Source organism: Bufo gargarizans, chromosome 3, assembly GCF_014858855.1.
Source record: "Bufo gargarizans isolate SCDJY-AF-19 chromosome 3, ASM1485885v1, whole genome shotgun sequence".
Taxonomy (NCBI): domain Eukaryota; kingdom Metazoa; phylum Chordata; class Amphibia; order Anura; family Bufonidae; genus Bufo; species Bufo gargarizans.
The window spans coordinates 441,355,379-441,361,378 of record NC_058082.1 but is presented as its reverse complement, the minus strand read 5'-3'; positions in this window follow the sequence as shown (position 1 = coordinate 441,361,378).

Sequence of the window (6,000 nt, the reverse complement as noted above, 5' to 3'; positions counted from 1 at the left end):
ACAGAACCCCCCAGGGCGCCCGATCGTAGCATCTACTGACTCCATTTTATCACCATTATCCATCTTTTTAGACCGCATACTGACACCACTCACTAGAACTGCACAATCTTGCATTCTAGACACTAATGATTTTATCACCAAACTACGGAATATTACAGTAACATCTAACACACTACTTGCAACCATGGATGTCAATAGTCTGTACACCTCTATTTCTGTAATGACCGGCAACACGCACAGGGAGGAAAACAGGGAAAGCCCTGCCCAAGGGAGAGGGAAAGGTGGTGACCCCTAACTCACCTTGCAGCTGGCACCTGCCTGCCCTGACGTCCCTAGACGGGTTCCTCACCCGTGCGGCGATCACGTGCCTAAACCCTGGCTTTCCCTGAAATGAGCCCTAGATAATGAACGGGCCGGTGGGATCACTAGTCCTCACCACTGCACTAAGAGGGAAACACCAGGGAGAGGACAGACAAACACAGACAAACACAAACACCCAGGTGGACGGCAACAATTGTCCACAAAGGTCCAACAGGGATCCGGAGGGTAGCGTTCTAAGGCAACACTCAGAGAACGCAGCAACACAGCTCCAGTGGGTCAGAATAGATGTCCAGGCAGGAAGCTCTATATCTGGCAACCAGAGAAGTGTGAGAGGGGAATATAAGGAGGATTGGGAGTGCTGGACAAGGAACAGCTGAGAGAAGGAGCTACGGATCCCTGAGTGAGCCAAAAGGGTTTGTAAAGCAAACCCAGAAAGCTACAATAAGGAAACTTCCCTATCTGACATAGAGCGTGCAGCCAACCGCTGCGACCTCCTGACCCCGGGTACAACGGAGTCAGGCGTGGCTCTTGACACCCTCGTGACAGTACCCCCCTCTCTACGAGGGGCCTCCGGACACTCAGGACCAGGTCTCTCAGGATGAGAGGCATGAAAAATCCGGACTAGCCTGTCGGCGTTTACCTCAGACGCAGGAACCCACATTCTTTCCTCGGGACCGTAACCTCTCCAGTGCACCAGATATTGGAGAGAGCGGCGGACCCGACGAGAATTAACAATTTTGGATATCTGAAATTCCAAACTACCATCCACGACAACAGGAGGGGGTGGCAGCGGTGACGGTTCTAGAGGTGGAACATATTTTTTGAGTAACGACTTATGAAAGACATTATGGATTTTAAATTTCTGAGGCAACTCCAGGCGAAAAGCCACGGGGTTGATGATGGCTACAATCTTGTAAGGACCAATAAACCTAGGACCCAGTTTCCAAGAGGGAACCTTCAACTTGATATTCCTAGTAGACAACCACACATAGTCATTCACTCCTAGGTCCGGACCTGGCGACCGTCTCTTATCAGCCATGCATTTGTATTTACCTCCCATATTTTTCAAGTTAGCTTGCACCTTCTGCCATACTGATGAAAGAGATGACGAAAACCGTTCCTCTTCGGGAACCCCAGAAGACCCCCCCTCTTTGAAAGTACAGAATTGGGGATGAAAACCATATGCACCAAGAAAAGGTGACTTGCCAGTGGATTCCTGACGGCGATTTTTTATGGCAAACTCAGCTAACGGTAAATATGACGACCACAACTCTTGGTTTTCAGACACAAAACATCTTAGATATGTCTCCAGGTTTTGGTTGGTACGCTCAGTCTGTCCATTCGACTGAGGATGGAAAGCTGAGGAAAAGGACAAGTGAACCCCCAAACGGGAACAAAAAGCTTTCCAAAATTTAGAAATGAACTGGGTTCCCCGATCCGAAACAACATCGGAGGGGACCCCGTGAAGCTTCACGATCTTACTGACGAATACCTGAGCAAGAGTTTTAGCATTAGGTAGTGCGGGTAACGCAATAAAGTGTGCCATTTTGCTAAACCTGTCCACTACTACCAAAATCACTGTTTTACCTGCAGACAAAGGTAAGTCAGTGATAAAATCCATAGACAGATGTGTCCATGGTCTATTGGGAATGACGAGTGGTAATAGAGACCCTGCAGGACGTGTATGTGAAACTTTTGCGCGCGCACAGGTAGAACAAGAAGACACAAAATCCAATACATCCTGACTAGAGTTGAGCGAACACCTGGATGTTCGGGTTCGAGAAGTTCGGCCGAACATCCCGGAAATGTTCGGGTTCGGGATCCGAACCCGATCCGAACTTCGTCCCGAACCCGAACCCCATTGAAGTCAATGGGGACCCGAACTTTTCGGCACTAAAACGGCTGTAAAACAGCCCAGGAAAGGGCTAGAGGGCTGCAAAAGGCAGCAACATGTAGGTAAATCCCCTGCAAACAAATGTGGATAGGGAAATTAATTAAAATAAAAATTAAATAAATAAAAATTAACCAAAATCAATTGGAGAGAGGTTCCATAGCAGAGAATCTGGCTTCCCGTCACCCACCACTGGAACAGTCCATTCTCAGATATTTAGGCCCCGGCACCCAGGCAGAGGAGAGAGGTCCCGTAACAGACAATCTGGCTTCATGTCAGCAGAGAATCAGTCTTCATGTCATAGCAGAGAATCAGGCTTCACGTCACCCACCACTGTAAGAGTCCATTTTCATAAATTTAGGCCCAGCACCCAGGCAGAGGAGAGAGGTCCCGTAACAGACAATCTGGCTTCATGTCAGCAGAGAATCAGTCTTCATATCATAGCAGAGAATCAGGCTTCACGTCACCCACCACTGTAACAGTCCATTTTCATAATTTAGGCCCAGCACCCAGGCAGAGGAGAGAGGTCCCGTAACAGACAATCTGGCTTCATGTCAGCAGAGAATCAGTCTTCATGTCATAGCAGAGAATCAGGCTTCACGTCACCCACCACTGCAACAGTCCATTTTCATAAATTTAGGCCCAGCACCCAGGCAGAGGAGAGAGGTCCCGTAACAGACAATCTGGCTTCATGTCAGCAGAGAATTAGTCTGCATGTCATAGCAGAGAATCAGGCTTCACGTCAGCCACCAATGCAACAGTCCATTGTCAGATATTTAGGCCCAGCACCCAGGCAGAGGAGAGAGGTCCCGTAACAGAGGATCTGGCTTCATGTCACCAGAGAATCAGTCTGCATGTCATAGCAGAGAATCAGGCTTCACGTCACCCACCACTGCAACAGTCCATTTTCATAAATTTAGGCCCAGCACCCAGGCAGAGGAGAGAGGTCCCGTAACAGAGGATCTGGCTTCATGTCACCAGAGAATCAGTCTGCATGTCATAGCAGAGAATCAGGCTTCACGTCAGCCACCACTGCAACAATCCATTGGCATATATTTAGGCCTAGCACACAGGCAGAGGAGAGAGGTCCCGTAACAGACAATCTGGCTTCATGTCAGCAGAGAATCAGTCTTCATATCATAGCAGAGAATCAGGCTTCACGTCAGCCACCAATGCAACAGTCCATTGTCAGATATTTAGGCCCAGCACCCAGGCAGAGGAGAGAGGTCCCGTAACAGAGGATCTGGCTTCATGTCAGCAGAGAATCAGTCTTCATGTCATAGCAGAGAATCAGGCTTCACGTCACCCACCACTGTAAGAGTCCATTTTCATAAATTTAGGCCCAGCACCCAGGCAGAGGAGAGAGGTCCCGTAACAGACAATCTGGCTTCATGTCAGCAGAGAATTAGTCTGCATGTCATAGCAGAGAATCAGGCTTCACGTCAGCCACCACTGCAACAGTCCATTGTCATAAATTCAGGCCCAGCACCCAGGCAGAGGAGAGAGGTCCCGTAACAGACAATCTGGCTTCATGTCAGCAGAGAATCAGTCTGCATGTCATAGCAGAGAATGAGGCTTCACGTCACCCACCACTGCAACAGTCCATTTTCATAAATTTAGGCCCAGCACCCAGGCAGAGGAGAGAGGTCCCGTAACAGAGGATCTGGCTTCATGTCAGCAGAGAATCAGTCTGCATGTCATAGCAGAGAATCAGGCTTCACGTCAGCCACCACTGCAACAGTCCATTGTCATAAATTTAGGCCCAGCACCCAGGCAGAGGAGAGAGGTCCCGTAACAGACAATCTGGCTTCATGTCAGCAGAGAATTAGTCTGCATGTCATAGCAGAGAATCAGGCTTCACGTCAGCCACCACTGCAACAATCCATTGGCATATATTTAGGCCTAGCACACAGGCAGAGGAGAGAGGTCCCGTAACAGACAATCTGGCTTCATGTCAGCAGAGAATCAGTCTTCATATCATAGCAGAGAATCAGGCTTCACGTCAGCCACCAATGCAACAGTCCATTGTCAGATATTTAGGCCCAGCACCCAGGCAGAGGAGAGAGGTCCCGTAACAGACAATCTGGCTTCATGTCAGCAGAGAATCAGTCTGCATGTCATAGCAGAGAATGAGGCTTCACGTCACCCACCACTGCAACAGTCCATTTTCATAAATTTAGGCCCAGCACCCAGGCAGAGGAGAGAGGTCCCGCAACAGAGGATCTGGCTTCATGTCAGCAGAGAATCAGTCTGCATGTCATAGCAGAGAATCAGGCTTCACGTCAGCCACCACTGCAACAGTCCATTGTCATAAATTCAGGCCCAGCACCCAGGCAGAGGAGAGAGGTCCCGTAACAGACAATCTGGCTTCATGTCACCAGAGAATCAGTCTGCATGTCATAGCAGAGAATGAGGCTTCACGTCAGCCACCACTGCAACAATCCATTGGCATATATTTAGGCCTAGCACACAGGCAGAGGAGAGGTTCATTCAACTTTGGGTAGCCTTGCAATATAATGGTAAAATGAAAATAAAAATAGGATTGAATGAGGAAGTGCCCTGGAGTCCAATAATATATGGTTATGGGGAGGTAGTTAATGTCTAATCTGGACAAGGGACGGACAGGTCCTGTGGGATCCATGCCTGGTTCATTTTTATGAACGTCAGCTTGTCCACATTGGCTGTAGACAGGCGGCTGCGTTTGTCTGTAATGACGCCCCCTGCCGTGCTGAATACACGTTCAGACAAAACGCTGGCTGCCGGGCAGGCCAGCACCTCCAAGGCATAAAAGGCTAGCTCTGGCCACGTGGACAATTTAGAGACCCAGAAGTTGAATGGGGCCGAACCATCAGTCAGTACGTGGAGGGGTGTGCACACGTACTGTTCCACCATGTTAGTGAAATGTTGCCTCCTGCTAACACGTTGCGTATCAGGTGGTGGTGCAGTTAGCTGTGGCGTGTTGACAAAAGTTTTCCACATCTCTGCCATGCTAACCCTGCCCTCAGAGGAGCTGGCCGTGACACAGCTGCCTTGGCGACCTCTTGCTCCTCCTCTGCCTTGGCCTTGGGCTTCCACTTGTTCCCCTGTGACATTTGGGAATGCTCTCAGTAGCGCGTCTACCAACGTGCGCTTGTACTCGCGCATCTTCCTATCACGCTCCAGTGCAGGAAGTAAGGTGGGCACATTGTCTTTGTAGCGTGGATCCAGCAGGGTGGCAACCCAGTAGTCCGCACAGGTTAAAATGTGGGCAACTCTGCTGTCGTTGCGCAGGCACTGCAGCATGTAGTCGCTCATGTGTGCCAGGCTGCCCAGGGGTAAGGACAAGCTGTCCTCTGTGGGAGGCGTATCGTCATCGTCCTGCCTTTCCCCCCAGCCACGCACCAGTGATGGACCCGAGCTGCGTTGGGTGCCACCCCGCTGTGACCATGCTTCATCCTCATCCTCCTCCACCTCCTCCTCATCCTCGTCCTCCTCGTCCTCCAGTAGTGGGCCCTGGCTGGCCACATTTGTACCTGGCCTCTGCTGTTGCCAAAAACCTCCCTCTGAGTCACTTCGAAGAGACTGGCCTGAAAGTGCTAAAAATGACCCCTCTTCCTCCTCCTCCTCCTCCTCCTCCTGGGCCACCTCCTCTTCCATCATCGCCCTAAGTGTTTTCTCAAGGAGACATAGAAGTGGTATTGTAACGCTGATAACGGTGTCATCGCCACTGGCCATGTTGGTGGAGTACTCGAAACAGCGCAACAGGGCACACAGGTCTCGCATGGAGGCCCAGTCATTGGTGGTGAAGT